This window comes from Heterocephalus glaber, unplaced genomic scaffold (genome assembly GCF_053883595.1).
Source record: "Heterocephalus glaber isolate CG9 unplaced genomic scaffold, H.glaber_assembly_v1.0 deba00001494, whole genome shotgun sequence".
Lineage (NCBI taxonomy): Eukaryota > Metazoa > Chordata > Mammalia > Rodentia > Bathyergidae > Heterocephalus > Heterocephalus glaber.
Window position 1 is genome coordinate 74,901 of NW_028258318.1, and position 25,836 is coordinate 100,736.

Here is a 25,836-nt window from a genome sequence, read left to right on the forward strand (position 1 = left end):
GGAAGCAGGCTACATAGCAAGTGTACATGGAAAGAATAGACGTTTTTAGGAAGGGATGGATCAGGAGGTCTTGATCACCCACCTGGGTGAATGATGTCTATCTAGACTTTATTAGACTAGGTGATACCACTTATCCCTTGAAGAGGTATGTAGGCCTGGACATTCCATTTTTATCTTGAGGCCTGGCCTCCAACAGATATGCCTCTGGCCACTTATAATGCATTCTCATTCTCTGCACTGACTTCCTCAAAGGCCAACCCGTGTTTAACTACCTATAATAGTTCTACTAGCTTGCCTGTTTAAAATAGTTGCACTATGTCAGATTATATCATATCATACCATAGTTTTATGTTCTATTATACATTATAGTAATGCATGTAACAGTTATGTAAATAAAAGCAAAGTCATCAAGTTAGAGTTTCCTTTGACCATTTCTTTGTTCTTACTATTATATTTTACACACTCTATATAGTTCTTCAGTACTGACCAATTCCTTTAATTTTTTTCCCCATTAAGTTTATTGGTACATTTTAGGTATAAAATACAGTTATGTACATCATTGGGATCTTGTACTATTACATGAGTATCTTGGTTCTTATTTTTTCCTCTTCCCCTGCCCTCCCTTCCCTATTTGCAAAGACTTTGTTTCTATTTTTTTCCTTTTCTCATATTTTTTCTTTTCCCTTCTTTCCTTTCCCCTATCCCTCCCACTTCCCCTGCTCCTTTAGACCTTTACTTCCTATTACACAATATCAATTATACATTTTAAAAATTACAATATCAAGATCTAGGAGACATTACCACAGATTTCACAGAATTTAAAAGGATATAGAAATCATATTACAAAAATCTGTTTTGAAATAAATTTGACAACTTCTAAGAAGTACCTTGGAAAACAAATTAATGAAGCTAACTCTGGAAGAAATATAAAATTTGAATAGCACCTATTAAAGAAAGTATATTCCTAGCTTGAAAACCTACCTATATGACAACAACAGGCTCATATACATTTTAACTGATAAATTATATCAAACATTTAAAGCAGAAAAAAAAGGAACACTTCTCCCCTCATTTTAGGAACTCAACATTGTGCTAATCCTAAAACTGGACAAAGATAATAGAAGAAAAAAGTATGAACATAGATAGAAATTTGTTTAACAAAACAAACTATTAGAAGTCAGATCTGGCAGGATGTAGAAAGTGGTTTGATTATAGGGATGGCAGTGTTGGTTCAGCATTGGAAGATCTACCCCCATTAGTCATCATTTTAACAGAGGAAAGGAAAAAGCCATATGATCCTGTCACTAGTTGTTGAAAAAGTATTGGACTAAATTCTACAGCTGTTCATGGTAAAAGCTATCAGGAGACTGGAAGTAGAACAGAACCATCTCAACAGATTAAAAACATGTACTCCATACTTCCAGCAAAAATGCCTTACATGAATGGAGAAGATACAATGCTTTCTCCTAGAGGTGGGGAACAAGGGCAGATATGCTTACTCTTTATTTGTCCATTAAACTTTGAAACCTAGGCCCAACCAAAATAGTCTGGCAATAAAATGACACAATTAGAATAGGATTGGCAAGGTAGAAGCAAAGTCTTTATATGTAGATGAATTGATCATCTAGAGAGAAAATACTAAGAAATCTCTAGGAGCCCCTAGAACTTGTATTTAAATTTAGCAGGATTAGAAAACACAAGGTATATATAAAAATTCAGGTCTATGTATACTTGCTATAAATGAAGAATTGGATGTTGAAATTTAAAAGTTATGTAGGAGTACAAAGGACCTAGAAAAGTAAAAAGAAAAAGAAAAAAAACAGTGTTGGAAGACATTTAGTACCTAATTTTAAGACTTCCTCTAAAGCTACAGCAATCAAGGCAGTGTTGGAGTAAGGAAAGACATATAGATCATTGGAAGAAAACAGAGAATCTAGAAATAGAACCACACATATATGGTCCACTGAGTTTTGAAATATTATTTAACATTAACATTTTATAGAATATAAACTCAATTCAAGAGCTGAGGAAAAGATAGTGTTTTCAGTAAATGGCACTAGAACGCCTGGTATCCATATATAAAAAATTAACCTCAACCCTTTATTTCCATACATAAAAATAACTTGAGAGGATCTAGAACCTAAATATGAAAGCCTAAAACTATAAAACTTTAAGAAGAAATTAAAAGGGAAAATGTTTATAAATTTTGGGTAGGCAAGAACTTCCTAGGATACAAAAAAAGCATGATGTATAAAAGAAAAAAAATTGATAAATGAGATTCCATCAAAATTTAGAACTTTAAATGACCTCGTTAAAATGAAAAGTAGTCCTTAAACAGACCATATTTACAATGCATATAACCTATGACCTGAATATATAAAGAACTCTTACAGCTCATTAATAGACAACCAAATTAAAAAGTAGACATAAGAAGATGATAAATAGCCAGTACAGCACAAGAAAAGGTGTGCAACTCTAGAATCAGAAAAATGCTAATCAGTATACTAACAAGATTGAATTATACATTCATTAGGGAGATAAAGTTAAAAGTTTTAAAAGCCTTGTCATGACTTTTTCTTTTTGTTGGATTCTCCCCCTTTGCATTTAATTTGTCAAACCCAACGAGTTCATTCTGCTGGGTTTCCTGGGGTTGTGATCCTCATTGTCTTTTCCTAGGATATTGTCTAAAATTTTTTGGAGAGTTGGTTTGGTATTCATAAAGTTCCTAAGGTTCTCTTTATCATGAAAGTATCTTATTTCTCCATCAATTTTGAAAGATAGTTTTGCAGGGTACATCAATCTGGGTTGGAGGCTGTTTTCCTTTAGGGCTTGAAATACATCACTCCAAGCTCTTCTTGCCTTGAGGGTTTGCATTGAGAAGTCTGCTGTGATTCTGATGGTTTTTCCTTTGTATGTGATTTGTTTTTTTTCTCTCACTGCTTGTAGAACTTTGTTCTTTGTTGGGTTTCTGGAATCCTAACTATTATATGCCTATGTGTAGATTTTTTTTGATCAAGGCTATTTGGAGTCCTATATGCCTCACTTATCTGTATGTCAAGTTCTTTTCCCCTGCTTGGGAATTTTTCTGCCGTCACTTCTGTGAACAATTTTTTTATGTCATCTGCACTCTCTCTTGTTTCTTCACTGACTCCAATCAGTCTTATATTATTTTTCTTTATATCGTCTAGCACCTGCTGGATTGCTTTCTCGTGGTCCCTTACAATTTTAAAGCAATTTTTCTTTTCCTGGTCACTAATCACAATCTTATCTTCTATATCTGAAATTCTGGCTGCCGTTGGTTCATTCTACTGCATAAACTTTCAATGGAGTTTTTAATCTGCTGGAAATCTGTTTGCATCTGTTTTATGGATTCTATTTGTTTCCTATGTTGGGATTCCATCATGTTCCTCAGATCCTCTGTTTTTTTAATCTGTGTCTTCTCTAGATTTATTAATCATGTCTTGCGCTATGGGCACAACCTTTGCTGTTATGTGAGAAATTATTTCTGATTTCATTTTTTCCAGATCCTCTTTTGTTGCCAGTTCAGGAAGTCCAGGTATTTGAGTATCAGATTGTTCCATCTTGTTTTCCTTTGGAGTTGCTTTAGGTGATCTGGAAGTCTGGTTTTGTGACTTGTTTATGTGTCTTCTCATTTCCACTGGAGGGGGTGCTGATGCTGGCACCTGCTTGGCTCACCTCCTCTGCCCTAGGAGCAGTGGAATGGCAGCAGGGGAGCCTCCTCCTGGGCGCTGGGATTGGCTCACCTCCTCTGCCATAGGAGAGGTCAATTTTTTAAAAATTTTATCAGTACATGTTTGCAATTCATGCAATTTACAATCATCTTGGGAGTGCTTACATGTACATATTACAGCTCATTTTTTAAATCCTCTTCCCCTTTCTATCCCATCCTCCTTGAGTCCTCCTATCCTTTTTTTCATACTTGTTGATATTATTTGTCTTAGCTCACGTTATGTCATGTAGTGTTTACATTAATTGGGGTTATTTGGTTAGTGTTTGTGGCATGTCTTTATTCTTCTTATTTTCCCTTCCCCTCCTCCTCACCCCTCATCCTAGTTCCCTTGGATTGTTTCCCTAACGCAGGAGATCCATCCCCTTGTCCCTTTCTTTCTATCAATTATACATCTTTTTTTTTTGTTTGTACTGTGCTGCACTCAGATGAGAGATGCCATATGGTATTTAAACTCATGTTTCTGATTTATTTCACTCCTCAGTGTTATATTTCACAGGTGCATCTATTTTCCTAAAATTTGTCATTCTTTATACATGAGTAGTATTACATTATATGTAGATACTACAATTTCTTTATTCACTCATCTGTTGATAGGTATACAGGCTGCTTCCAGGATTTAGCTACTATGAATTGTGCTGCTATAAACATTGGTATGCAAGTATCACTCTATGATAACTTTAGCTCTCTAAAGAAGATACCTAGAAGGGGGATAACTAGGTCATATGGAATTTTTAGTTTCAGTTCTTCGAGAAATTTCCATACTGATTTCTATAATGGTTGTACTAGTTTACATTCCCACCAACAATGAAGGAAAGTTGCATTTTCACCACAGCCACACCAGCATTTATTATTGTTGGATTTCCTAATGATTGCCATTCTTTCTGGAGTAAGATGGAATCTTAGCATTGTATTAATTTGCATTTCTTGAATGGACAGAGATGTTGAATATTTTTTCATGTATCTGTTGACCATTTGTATTTCTTCCTCTGTGAAGTGTCTGTTCTTTTCTCTTGCCCATTTCTCTTTTTTATCATTAATTAAGCTTATTGGTACAGTTTAGATATACATAACGATCACATTCCTTGCAATGAATTTGTACCTGTACATGTTATATCTTGATTCTTATTTTTTTCTCTTTCCCTTCCCCTCCCTTCTACCTTTCTTCCCTTTCTTATTTACAAGAGTTTTATTTCCATTTTATCTTTCTTTTCTCATTTTTTTCTTTTCCCTTCCTTCCTTTTCTTCTTCCTCCTCCTAATGTGTCCCTATTGCACAATATCTATTATACATTTTGGTCTTATTTACACTTTCAATTTCTTACACCAGAGAAACAATGCTATACATACACATGTGTGTTCAATTTATTTTACTTAAGAGTATGGGCTCTATGGGGCATCCATTTAGCTATAAATGTCTCAAGTTTATCCTTTATGGTTGAGTAATACTCCCTTATATTGAAAAAAACCACATCTTCTTTATCCATTCATCATTTGATGTCCACTTGGGTTCATTTGAAGATTTAGCTATTACAAACTGTGCTATATGTACATGGGTGTGCATATATCACTGCACTATGATGCTTTCAATTCTTTTGGGAAGATAATGAGAAAGGGGATATCTGGATCAAATGGAACCTCTAGTTTTAGTTTTTTCAGGAATCTCCACACTGATTTCCATAGTGGTTGCACCAGTCTACACTCCCACCAAAAACTTCCTTTTTTCACACAGCCCCAACAGAATTTGTTATTGATTTCTTGAAAATAGCGATCCTTTCTGGAATGAGATGGAATCTCAGTGGTGTTCGACTTTATTTCTTGGAAATGAACTGTGATGTTGATCTTTTATATATATATATATATATATTTATTTGGCTTTTCTACTTCTTAATCTGAGAAGTATGTATTCATCTCAGATCCTCATTTTGGATTGGGTCTTTAAATTTCAGGGGTCTGTTTTTTTTCAGTTCTTTATATATTTTAGATATCAGTCTTTTGTCTGAATAAAACCTGGTAAAATTTTCCCCACTCTGTTAGTTATCGCTTTACTCTGTTGGTGATTTCTTTTGCTGTGCAAAAGCTTTTTAATGAGATGAGATCCCAGTTGTTGATTCTTTGTAGTGTTTGCTCTGGGATCAGAATTTTTTTCATACAGTCATTGCCTACCTCTATGTGTTCAAGAGTTCCACTTATTCTCTCTTCCAGCAGATTTAGTGTTTCAGCTTTCATATTTAGATCTTTGATCCATCTTGATTTTAGTTTACTGCATGGTCAGAGACATGGGTCTAGTTTTAGCCTTCAGCATGTGGAAAGCCAGTGTTTCCAGCACCATGTATTAAAGAGGCTATCTTCCTTCCAGTGCAGGTGCTTGGCCCCTTTGTCAAAGGTAAGGGGGATGAGTGTGTTTGGAGTAGTTTCTGCATCTTCTATTCTGTTCCATTGATCCTCAAGTCTGTTTTTTGACACACCATGTTGTTTTTGTCACAGTAGCTCTGTAGCATAATTTCAAGTCACGAATTGTGATGCCCTCTACCTTGCCTTGTTGCCCAGAATTGTTTCTGCTATTCTAGGTTTTTTCTGGTTTCAAATGAATTTTAGGTATGTTTTCTCTAGTTCTGTGAGTTATGCAATTGGTATTTTGATTGGGATTGCATTAAATCTGTATAATAATTTTGAGACTCGGCCGGGGATTTAGCTCAGTGGTTCCAGCGTCTGCCTTGCAAGCACAAGGTCCCGAGTTTGATCCCCGGTACTGAAAAAAAACACACCAAACTATAATTTTGGGACTATGGTCATTTTTATTATGCTGGTTCTTCCTACCCACAAGCAAGGGTATCTTTACATTTTTTGATATCCTCTTCAATCTCTTTTTTTCAGAATACTGTAATTTTCAATGTAAAGATTTTTTTAACTTCTTTTGTTACATTGATTCCTAAGTATTTCATTTATTAATGCTATTGTGAAAGGCATGGTTTCCCTAAGTCCTCTCTCAGTAAGTTTGTAATTTGTGTACAGGAATGCTATTGATTTTTGCATGTTGACTTTGTATCCAGCTATGCGACTGAATTTGGTTATTAAATATAGAAGTCTTTTGGTAGAGTTGTTGAGGTCTTCTATGTAGAGAATCATGTCATCTGCAAATAATGATCATTTAACTTCTTTTCCTATTTTTATTCCTTTTATTTCTTTCTCGTGTCTAATTTCTCTGGCTCTTGCTTCTAAAACTATATTGAATAAGAATGATAATAGAGGCCATCCTTGTCTTGTTCCTGATTTTAGAATGAAATCTTTAAGTTTTTCATCATTTAGTATGATGTTGACTGTTGATTTGTCATAGATGGCCTTGATCAGATAGAGATAAAGACCATCTATCCCAATTTTCTGTAGGGTTTTTATCATGAGTGGGTGTTGGACTTTGTCAAATGCTTTCTCTGAATTTATTGAGATGATCATGTGGTTTTTGTTCTTGGCACTGTTAATAATGGTGTATTACATTTATTGGTTTGCATGTGCTGAACCATCCCTGCATCCCTGGGGTAATTCTTACTTTGTTTCAGTGTACAATATTCTTGTCAATTTGCTACACTCTGTTTTCCTGTATCTTATTGAGGATTTTACATCTATATTCATCAGAGAGATTGGCCTGTGGTTCTCTTTTTTGTTTGTATCCTTCTCTGGCTTTGGTATCAGGGTAATACTTGCAGGAATAACTTTTGGAGAATTGCCTCCCTTTCAATTTCATTAAGGAGTTTGAGGAGTATTGATATTAGATCTTCTCTAAATTGCTTTTTTAAAATTTTATTTTATTGGTACATTTGAGGTATATGAGATAATAACATTCATCATTGGAAATTTGTACCTTTACATAATCTCTCTTGGTTCTTATTTTCCCCCCTTCCCCTGCCCTCCCTTCAACCCCTCCATCCCTCCCTATTTACAAACATTTTGTTTCCATTTTTTCATTTTCTCATATTAATTCCATTCCCTTCTTTCCTTTCCCCTACTCCTCCCACTTCCCCTTCCCCTTTGCCCCTTTTCTTCTGATTTCACATTATCTATTGTACCTTTTAGTCCTTATTTACACTTTCCATTTGTCACACTAGATAAACTATTTGGTGTTTATACATCTGTGTCCCATTTGTTTCACTTAAGAGTATCACCTTGGGGCCGGGGATTTAGCTCAGTGGTTCTGCCACCTGCCTTGCAAGTAGAAGGATCTGAGTTCGATCCCCAGTACCAAAAAAAAAAAAAGTATCACCTCAATGTGCATCCATATAACTATAAATGTCTCTAATTTCTCATTTTTTATGGCTGAGTAGTACTCCACTTAAAATTTTTTAAAACCCACATTTTCTTTATCCAGTCTCCAGTTGATGGACAACTGGGCTGCTTCCAAGTTTTAGCTATTACAAATTGTGCTGCTATGAACATGGCTGCACATATATCACTGTGGTATGATTCTTTTAATTCTTTGGGGAAGATACCCAGCAGGGGAATAGCTGGGTCAAATGGGACTTCCAGTCCTAGTTCTTTGAGGTATCTCCATACTGATTTCCACAGTGGTTGCACCAGTCTACACTCCCACCAGCAGTGGAACAGGATTCCTCTTTCCCCACAGCCCCATCAGCATTTGTTACTGGTTGATTTCATGATAGCAGCCATTCTTTCTGGAGTGAGGTGGAATCTCAGCATTGTTTTCATTTGCATCTCTTGAATGACCAGTGATGCTGAACATTTTTTCACGTGTTTATTTGCCATTTTTACTTCTTTGTCTGAGAAATGTCTGTTCATTTCAGATGCCCATTTTTGGATTGGGTCTTTAAATTTGGGAGGTCTGAGTTTTTTAAGTTCTTTATAGATTCTAGATAGTAGACCTTTGTCTGAGAAACAGGAGGTAAAAATTTTTCCCATGTTGTGGGTTGTCTCCTCACACTGCTGGTGGTTTCTCTTGCTGTGCAGAAGCTTTTTAATAATAAGAGACCCCACTTGTTGATTGTGCCACTTCACAGGCAACTGAAGTTTTGTTCATAAAATCTTTTCCTACACCAATGTCTTCAAAAGTTCTACCTAACCTCTGTTCCAGCCAGTTCAGCATTTCTATTTTAATATTTAGATCTTTAATCAATTTCCATCTTAGTTTAGTGCCTGGTGAGAGATATAGGTGTATTTTTAATCTTCGGCAAGTTGAAACCCAACTTTTCCAGCACCATTTATTAAAGAGGCTCTCTTTCCCCCAGTGAGGGTGTTTGGCTCCTTTGTCGAAGATGAGATGGCTGAGTGTGTCTGGCGTTGTTTCTGCATCTTCTAATCTGTTCCCCCAGTCCTCAGGTCTGTTTCTTTCCCAGTACCATGCTGTTTTTATCACCATATCCTCATAGCATAGTTTCAAGTTGGGGGTTGTGATACCCCCGCCATGTCTCTGTTACCTAGAATTGCTTTTGCTATTCTGGGCCTTTTCTTGTTCCAAATGAATTTTTGGATTGTTTTCTCAGGGTCTGTGGAGTATGCTGCTGGAGTTTCAATTGGGATTGTATTGAATCTATATACAGTTTTGGAAGTATGGCCATTTTCACTGTGTTGGTCCTTCCTACCCAGGAGCAAGGGATGTCTTTCCATTTTCTGATATCATCTTCAATCTCTCTTTTCAAAGTACTATAGTTTTCAGAGAAGAGGTCTTTGATTTATTTGGTTAGGTTGATTCCTAGGTATTTCAGTTTATTGGATGCTATTGTGAAAGGAATTGTTTGCCCTATTTCTCTCTCAGTGAGTCTGTTGTTCATATAGAGGAAAGCTATTGACTTTTGTGTGTTGACCTTGTATGCAGCTATTCTACTGAATTTGGTTACTAAGTCTAGAAGACTTTTGATGGAGTTCTTGGGGCCTTCTACATAGAGTATCATGTCATCTCCAAATAATGATAATTTGAATTCTTCATTTCCTATCTTTATTACTTTTATTCTTTCTCTTGTTTAATTGCCGTGGCTAATGTTTCCAAAACTATATTGAACAGGAGTGGTGATAGTGGGTATCCTTGCCTTTTTCCTGATTTTAGTGTGAAGGATTTCAGTTTTTGACCATTTAGTATGACATTTGCTGTTGTCTTTTCATAGATGGCTTTTATCAGATTGAGGTAGAGACCATCTATTCAAATTTTTTTGTAGGGTTTTATCATAAATGTCTGTTGGATTTTGGCAAATGCTTTTTCTGCATCTATTGAGATGATCATGTGGTTGTTGTCCATGGCTCTATTGATATAGTGTATAACATTGATTGATTTGCTTATGTTGAACCATCCTTGCATTTCTGGGATGAATCTCACTTGGTCAGGGTGTATGATCTTCTTGATGATCCTCTGCATTCTATTTGCCAGTATCCTATTAAGGATTTTGGCATCTATGTTCATTAGTGAGATTGGCCTATAGTTCTCTTTTTTGGTTAGGTTTTTCTCTACTTTGGGGATCAAGGTGATGCTTGCTTCCAGGGATGAATTTGGGAGTATTGCTTACCTTTCAATTTCATTGAAGAGTTTAAGCACTAGTGGCAGTAGTTCCTCTCTAAATGTCTTGTATAATCCAGCAGTGAAACCATCAGGACCCTGGCTTTTCTCAGTTGGTAAGTTTTAATTACATTTTCAATTTCATTGCTTGATATTGGGTTGTTTAGAATTTTTAGGTCTTCTTCATTCAACTTTGGTAATTCATATGTATCTAGGTACCTGTCCATTTTTTCTGTGTTTTCCATCATAACGGCATATAGGTTCTCAAAGTAGGTATTGATAATCCTCTGGATTTCTGCTGGGTCCATTGTAATTTCACCCTTTTCATTCCTAATTGTATGGATTTGGGCCTTTTCTTTCCTTTTTCTGATAAGGTTGGCTAATTTTGTTGATTCTTTCAAAGAACCAACTCTTGGCTTCCTTGATTTCTTTATCATTCTCTTAGTCTCCATTCAATTGATTCATGTTCTGCTCTTTATAATTTCCTTCCTTGTATGAGCTTTGGGTTTGTCCTGTTCTTCTTTTTCTGGAAGCTTGAGGTTCAGCATCAGGTTGTTTAATAGGGCTCGCTCTGTTTTCCTAATATGAGTACTCACTGCTATGAATTTCCCTCATAAGACTGCTTTCATTGTGTCCCACAGATTCTGATATGTTGTCATTGTCATTTAATTGAAGGAACTGCCTGATTTCTTCTTTAATTTCCTGTGTGACCCATTGGTTACTCAGAAGTGTGCTGTTCAATTTCCATGTGTTTATGAAAGTTTTGTAGTTTCTTTTGCTGTTGATCTCCAATTTCATTGCACTCTGGTCTAATAATATACAGGGGATAACTTCAATTCCTTTGCACTTACTTAAACTCATTTTATGAGCAAGTATGTGGTCTATTTTGGAGAACGACTCGTGCAGGTGAAAAGAGTATGTATTCTGATTGTGTGGGGTGGAACAGTCTGTAAATATCTGTTAAGTTCATTTGTTCAAGAATTTGACTGAGTTCTAGTATTTCATTACTTATGTTTTGTCTAGTTGATCTATCTATGTATGACAATGGGGTATTGAGTTCCACCCCTACTATTGTATTACTGTATATATGACTTTTCATGTCCATTAGTATTTGTTTTATATAGTTTCACACACTAGTGTTTGGTGCATAGATATTTATGATTGTCATCTCTTCCTCTTGGATTCTTCCCTTTACAAGGATGTAGTGTCCTTCTTTGTCTCTCTTCATTGGTGTTGGTTTGAAATCCACTTGATCTGCAAAGAGGATAGCTACTCCTGCCTTTTTTTCAGGTTCCTGTCACATGGAGTATTGTTTTCCACCCTTTAACTTTCAGTCTATGAGTTTCTTTTTGAATTAAGTGTGTTTCTTGTATGCAGCATATTGTTGGATCTTGCTTCTTGACTCATTTTGCCAGTCTATTTCTTTTGATTGGTGAGTTGAGACCATTCACATTGATGGTTATAACTTATACCTATTGAGTTATCATTGTCATGTGTTTTTCTTATTGTTGATTTCTCCCCCTTTGCATTCAATTCCTTGTCATGCCTGGTGGATTCATTCTGCTGAGCTTCCTGGGGTTGTGATCCTCATTGTCTTTTCCTAGGATATTGTCTAAAATTCTTTGGAGTGCTGGTTTGGTATCCATGAAGCTCCTAAGGTGTTCTTTGTCATGAAAGTATCTTATTTCTCCATCAATTTTGAAAGATAGTTTTACAGGGTACATCAATCTGGGTTGGAGGCTGTTTTCCTTTAGGGCTCAAAATGCATCACTCCAAGGTCTTCTTGCCTTGAGGGTGTGCACTGAGAAGTCTGCTGTGATTCTGATGGTCTTTCCTTTGTATGTGATTTGCTTCTTTTCTCTGTAGAATTTTGTTCTTCTGTTGGCTTTCTGGAAATTTAGCTATTATATGTTTATGTGTAGATTTTTTTTTGATCAAGTTTAGTTGGAGTCCTATATGCCTCACTTATCTGTATGTCAAGTTCTGTTTCCCTGCTTGGGAAGTTTTCTGCCATTACTTCTGTGAACTGTTATTTTATGTCATCTGCACTCTCTCCTGTTTCTTCATTGACTCCAATAAGTCTTACGTTATTCTTCTTTGCATCGTCTAGTAGCTGCTGGATTGCTTTCTCATGATTCCTTGCATTTTTAAAGCAATTTTTCTCTTCGTGGTCAGTAATTGCAATCTTATCTTCTGTATCTGAAATTCTGTCCTCACATTGGCTCATTTTGCTGCATAGACTTCAGTGGAGTTTTTAACCTCCTGGAAATCTGTTTGCATCTGTTTTATGGATTCCATTTGTTTCCTATGTTGGGATGCCATGATGTTTCTCAGATCCTCATTTTTTTAATCTGTGTCCATGCTAGATTTATTAATCATGTCTTGCACTATGGGCTCAGTCTCTGCTGTTATCAGAGAAATTATTTCTGTTTTCATTTTTTCCAGGTCCTCTTTCATTGCCAGTTCGGGGAGTCCAGGTGGTTGAGTATCAGATTGTTCCATCTCATTTCCCTTTGGGGTTGCTTTAGTTGATCTGGAAGTCTGGTTTTGACATTTGTTTACATGTCTTCTCATTTCAGCGGGGAGGGCAATTTTGTGATGCTGACACCCAGGTGGCTCACCTCCTCAGCACTGGGGGTGGTGGTATGGTGGCCTGAACATCTCCTCCTCAGGGCTGGAAGCAGCTCTGCTCCTCAACACTGGGGGTGGTGGTATGGTGACCCAGAAGGGCTCCTCCTCAGTGCTGCGGGCGGCTCTGCTCCTTGGCACTGGGAGTGGTGCTCAGGAATTGTGGGTTCTTGATAAGGCTTGAGTCAAGCTGACTGGCATGGAGGAGGAAATGTTGAGGCCTTTGGTCCCAGTGGTATTTGGAATCTCACCAGGAATGTGGCAAAAAGCTTCCAAGTGGTTCAATCATCTGTGTGAGGGTCAGCTGGCATGATTGCACAGGGTGTGCTCCATCTGACCTTTCAGTAGAGGGAAGATATATGTTAGGTTGGGAGAGGACCCACAGAATTGCCAGAACTTGGTTGAGGTGTGCTTGGACTCACGAATTCTGCAGGTCAGCCTGTGGGACTGGAGGACCCAGCAATAGGCTCCAGAGCCCCATAGTGCACCTAGTGTTAGAGCACCCTAGTGTTAGAGATGAAGTAGCTGGGAAGAGGTCCAGTCCTGTGAATATCTACACAACCCAAGTCCCTACTCACCCTTTTACTGGGGGTTCCAGGATGACATAGTCAAGACAAGGCAGCTATGGTTCTGTAGTCCTGGAGCCTTTGGGGACCAGGCTGAGTCTAGTATAGATTCCAAAAGTGACAGATCTGGGAATCAGTTCTTCAACGTCCTTTCTTCCAGGATACACAAGAACACACCTTCTCTTGACTCCCCTTAGTCATGGTGCCAACATGACTGGGTCCAACCAGCATGAGGGTTCAACTCATCTTTGTCTCCTCATGCAAACATCCTCTACTTCATGCTCACCTGCCTTCCTGCTCTTTGCATGCACTGTGAACTAGAGAAGATGCAGCACACCACTGCCAAAGTCTCCTCACAGGACTGAATCCTAGCCTCTTGCTATGTGACTGGAGCTCTTCTACTATACATTTGGCTCCATCTCTCCCCTACAGATGGGATGTTTCAAATGTGACACCTGAAAGGGTTTGGAAAAGCCTTTTGCACCTGTCTGCTTTTGTTTGAACTCTTCTTTAGGAACCTTGAGCCCTGCCTCAGTTAGGCTGCTGGAACAAGATGAAGCCCTGATGCCTAGCACTTCGGCCAACCCAGGACATTTGGACAGATGTCCTGAGACCAGTAAGCTCCCAGCCAAACCCAGCAGAAACTGCTGGCCCACAACTTCTGAGAAAATGTGTGTCTATTATTGTGATGTGGTTGTTTCTAAAGCAACATTATCATGGCACTAGAAAAATGAAACAGGGGCAATGCACAAAGACAGAATGGAGAAGAGTTGTCATTGGATGCAAACCACCAGCACACATGCTGGACTCAGATAAAGACAAGCAATAAGATTTTATGGTTTGTAACACAGAAATGTCATAGTTTGCTTGTTTCTGCAGCAGACTCAATCCGATTCTGATGAATACACAAGGAAATAGATTACAGGTCTCTATCTGGAACTGAAGGTGGTATACTACATGAAATACAGGAATATCTGTTAGCCTCTAGATTATATTCACAAAGTAATGGCCAGTCTTCTGGAATGTGCATGTGCAGATAGAGGGTTAGGGTTAGGGTTAGAGAACTTGTCCCAAGTACAACTTCATCATAGCTCTGGTCTCAGGCAAACTGGAGGATATCTTGACCAGCCAGGGCTTTTGCTATTCCCTCACCTCCATACTTCATGGCTACTGAGAGATGAAACAGCTGCAACCACTTCTTTCCCAGTGGGGGATTCTTCACTGGCACAGCACACACAGTGCCCACCACATGCCCTCCAGATTCAGCCACCCAGAATCAGGAGCCACATGCATGCAGGTAGGATTTGGTGATGTTGGCCAGGTCTGTGTGCAAACATGTGGCCACATACTGCTTCCAGGGGTGACTGGCAAGGAAACACAAGAAGAGGAGCAGAGTGAGGCTAGACATGATTGACAAGAGCCAGAGACCAGGAAGGAGCAGGGAGAGCAGCACCCCAAGTTCAAGCAGGAGGGTTCCAGGCAGCATCCTATATGGCAGAAAGTGGCAGGGACAAGCTTAGCCATACCTCTGGAAAACAAAACCAGAACTGCTTTTCAGCCACTTTCCTTGGTATTTGTGGATGTAATAAGGAGTTATGTTGACATTTCTGGGTCCAAAATCTAACAGTTCAAGACAGACAGAGAAGAGAGAGGAAGTCATGTGAGTACTCCACCATTCTCGGTCACCCAGGCACCATGAATACTTTGTTCAGTGTGTCTTTCTTTTGTCACTCCAAAGGAAGAAGCCCACCACCAATGGGAGGTGAGGGCCAGAAACATGTTATTGGAACCCTAGTTCTTCCCATTTTTAGCTGTATGACCTTTGACACATCACTTAATCTCTCTGAGCCTGCGTTTATCTGTTGAACAGGGTAAAAAAAACCTGCCTTCTAGAATTGTTTGAGGATTTACTAGAATAATTTACAAGAAATCCCCTCCCCTCCAACTCCTTTACCCTATTACAGATTCTTTGAACCTGTTGGCATGTGTGGCAGGCAGATCTTGTGTCTCTAGTGCTTGGCCCCTTCCTAAGGTCCATGTGTTTCATAAATCCTGTATTGTCCAGCAGGAAATGCAGCTAAGCTTCTTTCCTCCAACATTGAAAGTGGCGGATGCTGATAAGGTAAAAAGTGGAAGTACCAAAGTGCCCTAATTTTGAGATTGCTAAGAAAATTTGGATCTTTGGGCCCATACTGAGAGGCCTAAATATGTACTCATGTCCTCTCACAGAGCCAAGAGGGTCCAGGGTGGCAGCCTTCAGCTTCCAACTGACTTGCATTACAGACTGTGTAGGGCCACCCCTCTTCTTGGGAAAAGAATTGGGTGCAACCTCATTGGCAAGCTCATGAATATTTATAAATCATAAATTAAAAAGTCAAGGAGTAGGAAAGTGGCAGAGAAAGGAGCTTTCACTGTTGTGATCCCTGGGGAAATACCCTGTACAGAGACACAGGATTTGGAACAGCTCAAGGGTACTCACCCGCATGAGAGGCCTGGACCTCTCTTCCTGTTTCCTTCAGATCTCTCTCAGCAACTATCATGAGACACACTAAGCCCTGTGCACACTCTACCATGGTGTCCTACACATACTTGGTAGAAGCATTGAAACTGTGCCACTTACCTTGGGCTCTCTTATCATAGGCCAGGGTTCAGGTCTCCTGGCTCAGCACCAAAGTCTTTCACAGCTGCACTTCTCCTGGAAGTATCAGGTAATTCAGACTCAGCCACCCAGACACATAAACCTCATACACCTTCTCCATTCATTCCCTCAGCAACCAGGTGGATGCCCCTGCTGTGCTGAAAGTGTCCTGTGTAGCCCCCAGCACTGCTGATGTCTAGATGACAGGTTCCAGACAGTGGGCAGCCATCAAGAGTCCTGATGGTGACTTAGAGCCAGTACCATATGTTTCTTACACATTTTAGCTGAGCATACACCTCACTAAGACAGGCAAAGCAAAACAGAAGGGCAAATCCCGCACAGTGGAAGTCTCCTCTATGGAAGGATTGCTTCCCATTCACAATTCACAAATTATTCACATCTGCCCACAATCAAAACCCATGTAGACCAGTGAATGTATTGGCTCCTCTCTCTCTCTCTCTCTCTCTCTCTCTCTCTCTCTCCCTCCCTGGAGCAGAAGGACAGCAGAAGCCAGTCTTTCAGTCCAGGATTTTCCTCATTCTTACTGTGGGGCAAGGGACAAGTGCACACTTGGGATGAAACAGAGATGCAGAAATGCTGGGTCTTTCATGGAAGGAGCTCCTCAGGAGATTTAAGCATGTGGATGCAGGTGGAGGCCCTCCCAGCTGTGATAAGAGCCAGAAGAGGCAGATATGAGGAAGCAGGCCTCAGCAGACATTGAGGTGACCTCCTCAGGCTGAGGAGTAGAGGCCTGACCACAGCCAGGAGGAGGGCTCAGCTTTGGGAAAAGTGTCTGGCAAGATCATATTTAGGGGAGTAGGTGAGGCCACCCAGGCCTGTACATGCAGGATATGAAGTGTAGACTCTATTCCAGGAGCAAGGAAAGCCATAGACATGATTTTAGTAGGGAGTTAACATGGTATGGAGTGTATATGTATGGTCATCGCTCTGCACTTGGAGCATGAATGAGAGGGGCCTAGAATAGAAAGTTCTAATTCCAGAGGTGCATGGATGATCCTGGAAAGAAACTGGCCCCTGGGCATAGGTGTGCAGGTGCCAAAGTACCTGGTCAGAAATGCCCGTTGTGAACTGATATAGTCTATTCTGATTCCCAAGGCAGAGTCCTTGGTACATAGTGGTGTCAAGTTAAAGGAAAAGACACTTAAAAAGACGCCAAAAGGTCTTGTTTTCCCATTAATATTCATACCCATTGGCTCCTTGCTTGAATGGGGAGCTTTGTTCAGTGTTGATAAGGAGCCATATACACTAGTAGCAGCCAATTAGAGAAACACGTGGCTTGTCCATTGTGAGACAGTGAAAATGGTGAAATCTGCACCACCTGTGGGTGTGATTTAGAGCACAAATGGCAGGTGTTAGAATGATTCAGAGGAGCATGAACACGAGGAAGGGTTTTGAGATGACAGCCAGGACTGTGGCAAGAGCACCTTGGAGGACACTGGCCAGAGGCCATGTTTGGAAAGATGAGGACCTGCCTGTAGGCACTGCCTTCAGCTTCCTACTGCAAGAACAGAAGGGGCAGCAACCAGAACCTAGCATGCTAGGTTGCTGAGCTTTCAGATCTTTGACTTCTGGTCAGAGCTCAGGGGTAGTGATTTCCATTGATTTGTCTGATATATGAGTCACCAGTGCCTATAGTCAGTGCCCTGCAGTCCAGAGAGTTTAGGCAATGGGTGCTATATATACAGTACTTAAGCAGATCTGAGAAGAAGATAAAGCCCCAGAGTGTAAATACTCTGAGCCTCTGCTTCCCACAAGTCTGGTTGAACTCATGGGACAGGGAAAAGAAAGAAGATGGTTCTAAAAATGATGAACAATGGGAAAAGAATGAGAAGATTGAAGAACACATTCAAATTTTAGGACCTCTGAACTCTGTAATTTATTCATTTTGGAAATAAGGGAGATAATCTGGGTCACTTACTCCAGCTGCTTTCCAGAAGAGAGTATATTTTCCAAGTTAATATAAAACAAATTGCATCTCGACCCCTATGAAGTTATCCTGAATTCCTGGGAGAGCACACCTGCACTAATTGGTCACCATCACAGTCACCTCTGTCCCTTTTTCGGTCCCGAGCTCACATTCAGTTGGAGAGATCCCTTTCTTGGTTCCCTTTTGCATCCTTCCTCATCACTATGGAGTTCAGATTTTAAAATCTGACAGGTGTGTCCACAGGGAGAGGCTAGAGGAGGTACTCACCCGCTAGAACCATTTCCTCTCTTTTATTATGGCAAAATAATATGCAGAGGCTGATTCCCTAAAGATGTAAAAAGGACATAGAGGGACATCACAACAGAATTCATGGGCCACAGCAAATTCTGAGCCTATACAGACAGGATGAGGTAAGGGGAGGTATGGGGGGAGAAATGAGGAAAAACGCAGAAGGATTTTTTTGTTTGTTTTGTTTTGTTTTGAGACAGGGTCTCACTATGTAGTTCAGGTTGGCCTTGAGCACATTATGTAGCCCAGGCTGGCCTCAAATGCACAGTGATCCTCCTGCCTCAGCCTCCCGAATGCTGGGATGACAGGCATGCATCACCACATCTAGCCTGTAGAAGGTTTTTAAATTATAATCCAAGGGGTTCTGGGATCAGTGACCAGAATGACACCACTCCTAGGCTGAGCTGACACTGGACAGTTCCCCTCCCTGGAGTGTTTGTGGTACAATGTTTGTTGGCCTTTGGCATCATCACAGCATGGCTTTAGGAGGGTCTTTGGTGATAATTTCTTGCTATTGGTCACACATCCATCCATGTGATTCCTCCTTCCTAAACAATTACCTCACTTTGTTCATTTATTTATTTGGATATAGATTGACAAAAATGACTCTAGTTTTATTCTGACAACTTTTACAATACATAGATTATTGAGTTGACTGATACAACTATTTTGGCGGATGGGGTGTGGGGAAAACATGTGAGTGCTTAAGCACCAATCAACCCCCAACTTCACTGCAGCCAATTTCAATTGCACAATTGAGAGGCTTAAGGGCATGCACAATAAAAACTGATTGTAAAGTTTGTTCTTTCCCTCCAGCCATGAACCTCAGTGTCCCAGGGTGAGAAGTTCCATCCACCAACACTGGGAAACCTGGGACTCAGTTCTAGGATTAGAAGCTTGGGAGTGCCTGAGAACTGACACTAACATGTCAGAGAGAACATGCCTGATCTGTAGGAGACATCCCTGCCCAGTAGTAGCAGGCTATGAGTAGCACATGCTTCTTGCCTCCCCTAAGTCGGCTATCCTGTTTTATATCAGGAGTCAGACCGAAGCCCTGCATGACTCAAATGGGCATGTCAGCTAGGAGAGTTGGGCTAGTACTGCTCCTTTGCTAATGGCTGTCACTGAGGCCTAAGTCCTGGTCAGTGAAGTGACAGGGCCCTGCTAAATTATGTGCAGCAGAGGTCAGAGTGACCCCAATTAAAATCTTTTCCCCTGAATTTTCGCTTTTCACTGACCTTGCGGGTTGCTTGCTAATTGCACCTTGTCCTAGTACCAGTTTCTTCTATACTAGCAAGATAAGCAGTGCCTACTTCCAGCAGCCTTGCCTGGTGCCATCATGCCAGGTGTTCGGTAGTAATTCACTAGATGACTTCAAAGCTCCCTAACTCCCTATTCCTTCTCATGATTGTATTCAATAAATACTGGATGTGCTTGGGGGCCTTTGTCTTTGTTGCCTAGAGCAGCACTGATCAGGACCCAAGACTCAGCTTCACTATAATAAGTCTTGTTTCCATCTATTCTTTAACCTTTTGCAGGTGTTGTGGTGGCTCACAGGAGGCTGGGACCCACTGCTGGAGTCCCCAGTGATGTTCACTTCCCTTGACCCTTACGACTGGGTCCCTGCTTCCAGGAAAGGGATAGATCATTTCTGGGCTGGAGTTGTTAGGGATACAGATGTGAAGACAGGTGATGATTTTGGGGTGGTGGTGACCCACCAGTTACAAGTTTGGGAATTCCCAAGTAGAGCAGAAGATGTATAAATGTCAGAGATCTGAGCAATGTCATAGCATATTATTTGCAGCTTACCTAAGTTGTACTGAAATTCATGGTTCATAATTTCAGGAACCTGCAGGCCAGCCTGCTTCTCCTGATGAAAATGATGGCATGGCAGCCAAACTTATGGTTTCATTGTCAACATCGGATCTTCAAGATTGAGAACTTTCAAACCAGGACATTTTGAAATGTCTTCATTTGAAGTCAATGTTTCTAGTTCATTGCAAATCACTAAATAATGGGAGGAGTCCTCAAGCCCTAAGGGAGGTAACTTGGAAGTAGGTGTTTGCAGCAGATCATGTGAAAGTGAAAACACAAGACCAGTGCCTTGGAACTAGCATGTGACTCTTAAAAATTCAGCTCTTATGTGGTGACAGTGAGGGGTTACCAACAAAGCCTCCCTAAGAGAAATAGGAAAAAGGACAACCCAGCACCTCGAGGTAACTTCATTAAAGTTCATTTTACTTCCTCACAGTTATATTTTTCTGGAAAGGATCACACAGATCTAGGCAAGCTCATTTTTTCAGTAATTAGAAAAAATAAAAACTTTCTCTTCACAGACTTTGTGTTGGGTTTGGTAATCCTGGTGGCCTGATCAGGAGTCAGGCAATACTGCTATCAGAAGCAGGAGAAATTAGAGTAAAGTTACAACTATGGGGCTGATTTGTACCTTTTTAAAAATCAAAGGAAGACATACCCCCCCTCTTTTTTTCTCAGAGCATTCTAATTAGAAATCACGTCATTGTAAATGCTTCCTCTGCCCTCTTTGCCATGTTCGCAAATCTCAACTGCTAATAAGCCTCTTGCCAGCTTTACACTTGGGACTGAGGACATGCGGGCCTCTTTGAAATGGAACCATCCAGGGAGATGGTGCCCTGCCTAGGCTCTGAATAGGGACAGGCCTAACTTGGCCTCTAAAGGGCAAATTTAGCCCCTGTCATGGAGATAGGAGTCCTTTTTCCCTTTGTCTAAAGCCACTTGTTAAGGGCAGAAGGGCAAGGGGCTTGAATGAATTTAGATGGATCATGTGTGACACATGGTGCCAGCGACTCCTCTACTTGAGGACTGAGTATTGCTTGTCAGGAGTGTGTAGCATGGCTTTATGCCCTGGCTGTGTTAAGGGTGAAGTTCCTTCCTGTCTTTGCAATCTCCTAACAGATCATGATAAGCATCACACTTGGGTTTGTATTTCTTCAGTGATGAACGTGGATTCTTTCTTACAGTATCTACAGACAGGCTTTTCAGATTGGGGGTGGAGAGGTTTTATTTCTAATTCTATTGCCTAAAAGCCAGGAGCCTTCAGTGAGGATTTGTGCAACAGAAAACAATGCTAGAATACTTACTCATTCTTCATCCTTCTGGCACCTAGTCAGCCCTAGCAGAAGCTCTTAGAAGGTTCATGGGACCCCATAACTACCGGAAAGAGGAATTTAGAGCACTTGTGTTTCTGACTTTCCTGGAGCCATGTCAGTTACCTTTCTTCAGTGTCATATGTACCCATCTCCACTGTAGCTGAATTCTGGAAGCTTGGCCAGGATTACCTCGGTGCTTCTCAGAAAGGGACCCAGACTAGTTGGGGAACCAGAAAAGAGGCCCAGGGACTCCACTACAGAAGATTATATGAGTTGGAGATGATGTGTGGGATGTACTAAGGGCCTGGGGATCTTCCAGGAAGGCAAGATTTGCTTAATGTGAATGTACATCTCAAGGATGTGATGGCTTAAAGAGTCCAGAACACCATAAGCTTCAACCTGGGACAGTGGCCTGCCTGGGTGGCTCTGGGCTCACCCATGGGGTCACATTTTCCACACACAATGTAATGCCCACATGCACATACACACACATGTACACATATAGGCTCTTCAGTTAAGGAGGGCAATTCAAGGGCAAATATAGATCAAGATTCATGGCAAGGGTCAAAGGCAGTGTTACTGCAGGTGGCCACAGGGGACTCTCCAAGGGCAGGGGGTGCATACCCTGATGTCCCAGTGGTCCTGCCTGCCTGCCTACAGTGATTCATTGCATTCTCCTCGACTTGTCCTACTCCCTTTGTGCTGACACATATACCCTAGAATATGAGGCCACTGCTCTTTCTGAAACCCTTCAGAAAAAGGGGCCCATGTTCCGCCAAGGATCTGGCCTATGTGATCACCTGCAGTCCAGCCTTATGAGGAGACCCTGGACACAAGCTGCCTCTGCTCTGGGCCCCCATGGATGGCTGTCCTGCACTTGGGCCACAGACATAGTCACCACTGCCCTGACCTCCCTTCCCAGGTAGGCTCCCCACACTCTCTATACACACTACACAGCATCTCAGCTTCTCCTTGCCTCAGTGTCCATGCAGAGAGCAGTGGAGGACATGCTGGTCAGGGCTACTTGTCATCCTTCACCTTCCTGGGTTGCGCAGCTCTCAATGTGGCAGTCATTCATGGCCAAGGCTTCTTGGTGTACACAGGTGTAGCTCAGGTGTGGAGGGAAGACGAGACCTCACCAGAGGATGCTCACCCTGGGACTCATTTTTGCCCTAGATCACCTGGTCCCCAGGCTTTAAGCAAATCTCCTGAACCAGTTCTACTTAGCTCCCCAAGATGACTTGCTGGATGCCCTCTCAAGTTGATGAGGAAGGTTCCTACTACAGCCCTTGTGCTAGGACTCCTTCTCAGTCTGGCTTCCTGTTATTTCATAACCTTCCAGCACACTCTAAGTGCTATAGACTTGTTTTTATATTTATTCAGTAGCCCCCCAAGAACAAGCATATTTACTCTGTGCTTTACTGTTATATGTTAAACATCAGAACAAGCTCTGTACCTAGTAGGTGTGTGTTGCATGACTAAAGCAAGAGGGATTTTTGTTATTGTTATTTTGCTTTTTGTTTTTTGTTTTCAGTACCAGGGATCGAACTCAGGACTTTGCACTTGCAAGGCAGGTGTGGTGCCACTGAGCTAAATCACCAGCCCTAACTAAAGCAAGAGTTAACCAGTTTGTGTATTCCAAGGTGCAGGAACAAGCAAGAGGCACATTTACTACAAAGTCACAGATGTTAAGCTTCAAACCAAACTCCTTCTCTTCCTGGCACTGACCTGTTCCAAGAAAATCTATTTGTATTTGTAATTTCACATTCTGAAAACAGGCCCTGAATTGCTTATACCTCATGCTCCACACTGAGATGATAAACACTGAAAGTGGAACTTCCTATGGGACCAAACATGGATTTTAGAGTCAAACAGGATGGGGTTCGAACCCTGGCCTCGCTTTCAGGTATTTCTTGTTCAGATTTCTGTTGCTAACTTGTACAGCTAGAGTCAAAGTGGTTCCTCCCACTGCCTCTGGGCAGCAGCTACTCTATTCCTAAGAAAACCTATCAACATCTTACCTCTCTCTCTCAACCTTGCAAGTCTGGAAACAACTGAACTCTTCTCTTTTCTCATTTTGTGAGATGAAATCTACATTAACATAAACTAAACTTTTTTAACGTGTAAAACTCTGTGGCATGTGCCAAATTCTCCATGTTGTACCCTACTTCCTTCTTCAAGTCCCAAAATACTAGCATCAGCCCAAGAAGAAGCATGTACTCCCACAGCCATCTTTCCCCACTTCTCGCCAACTCCTGCTGAACTCCAGTCTGGACAACTTGTCTTGGATTTCCTTAGGTTGTATCAGATCTCATAGCAGAATTTCTTCCTTCTCAGTAGACAATTTATGAGGTTCCCTTTGATCTTTGGGCCCCTTCTGTGACCCTATCATGCCCTCCTCCAAATCTTAGGGCCAGCGCAGGGCACTCCCTCCCTGGTTGTGAGTGATGACCAGGTCTGGGAGCCTGGACCAGTTCAGCACACTCCTGACCACTTCATCCTAGTAGCTTCCTCCTGTGTTGCTGCAGAAGGAATCTGTCCAGTATGAACATTTTGCTATTAATATTACTCTTGGGGACCATAAGATTGGTTTCCACCTTGTTTGTAACAAGCATCCTGGCAATGTGGTAGCAGGTGTATGGATACACTGAGAGAAACAAAGGTCTAAATTCCAATGATGACCAGACTGCAAACAGGATGAAGTGCTTCCTCCTCTCACAAGTTATCTTTCCACCAGGTTCTCCCTCCCCCTTAGGTAAAAACTGTAGTTGCCGAACCCACCGAACAGTGGGAAGGGGTGGAGACAGGATCAATATTCCAGGCCAAGGGATCAGCATACTATGAGGTCTACAGCAGAATGAGGGACCCAGAGCAGCTGGCTGAGGTGGGAGTCCAGGGGCTGGAGCAAGGGGAAAGCAGGCTGCAGAGCTGAAGCTGGGTTCCCAGGAGCAGAGGCCCCGTCCCTGGAGGCAGCATCCAACAGTTAGGAGTGGGAGCATTGGATGGCCTTCCCAGTGCCCAGGCTATCCCATCACATTACTGGGACAGAATTTACATTCTGATCCTTTATGGCCACTCAGCACTTCTGGTCTCTGACCCCAGAAGGACCTGACTACTTCTGTCTGGACTGAGTAAAACAATTTTCTTTGATTGACGAAATGTTGCAAAGCACAGGAACCATCCTGGCCTCCTCCCTCATATCCCAACCCAACCACATCCCCATGGAGAACTGTTCCTGCAGCCTTACTGGCCGAGGAGAGCCAAGAGACTCCACAGCTTCTTCCCACCACACAGGGGCTGTCCACAGCCTCACCAGTAAGTAAGAAACTGGAACCAGCACTCTGAAGGCAAGTGACATCTGATGTGAACAATGGTTGGGGTGGAAGGGAAGGAGGAATCTGAGAACAGGTGTGTGAAGGGTATAAATGGTTTAGTTTATAGAAGCACATTGAAGGCAGGTTTGAGAGGACAGACTAGCAGAGGGACCTACAGGTGGCATCGAGTCAGGCCCAACCAGAACAACATGGAAGAGGTCTTGTAGAGGCCCAGGGTCCTGGCAACAAATCACTCACATTGAGAATCAATGCATGAGCATAGCAAGTTTTCCCGGTGGGTGAAATGGGCCTGTGACAAGTCCAGATACCAGGATCAGGCAGAATTAGCCCATCTGAGTGAAGAGGAGACACACCAGGGATGCTCAGTATTGCTCAGTGTTACGAGTTGCTGTCCAAGAAGATGGGAACAGGAACTCAGCCTCTGTGTTAGGAGGACCAGTGAGAGACTTCAGACATTCACAGGGCACCCTGGTTTTGGAATGAATCAGCTGGAAAAAGATGACAGTCCTGAAAACATCTGCACAGACTCACATCCCAAGTCACCCTTGTACTGGGGGCTTCAAGGATGACATAGACCTGAGGCTCTTACACATTTTGGAGTTCCGAGTTTTGGGGACAGAGGAATGAGGCATGCTGTGTCCCAATGGTGGCAGAACTGGGACTCTCACCACTTCTACATTCTCTTACTGAAAAAGTAGAAACACTCCTTGCCAGATCTCCCTCCCCCAAGTCACTGTCACTGACGCATATGAATCACAAGGCCACACCCTGCCCCTTTGCTCTGAGACTGTTCAGCTTCTCTATGCAGCTGGCTCCATTCTCCCATGAGGCTGTGATGGCTCCCGGTAGAAAACCTCCAGGCACCTGGCATAGCCTTTATTCCTTTCTGCTTGCACTTTGATGCCATTATAATGCCAGGCCTCTGCCTGAGCTGTCATTTGTGAGCAGGATGAACCCCAGTGGATCTGAGAGTTCAGCCAAGCCAGGATATTTGCACAGGTCCTGAGATGCAGAGAGATGCTCAGCCCAGCCCAGAAGATACTGGCTGCTCTACAGGCTCAT

The 25,836-nt window shown here is 41.6% G+C and overlaps 1 pseudogene across 1 annotated transcript; it reads right to left on the reverse strand.

Annotated features, from left to right (window-relative positions):
- On the reverse strand, positions 1-25,653 carry LOC147825761 (N-acetyltransferase 8F1-like; annotated as a pseudogene). Its single transcript, XR_015440199.1, has one exon. The product of XR_015440199.1 is annotated as an N-acetyltransferase 8F1-like (transcript).
- Between the last annotated feature and the right edge of the window lie 183 nt (positions 25,654-25,836).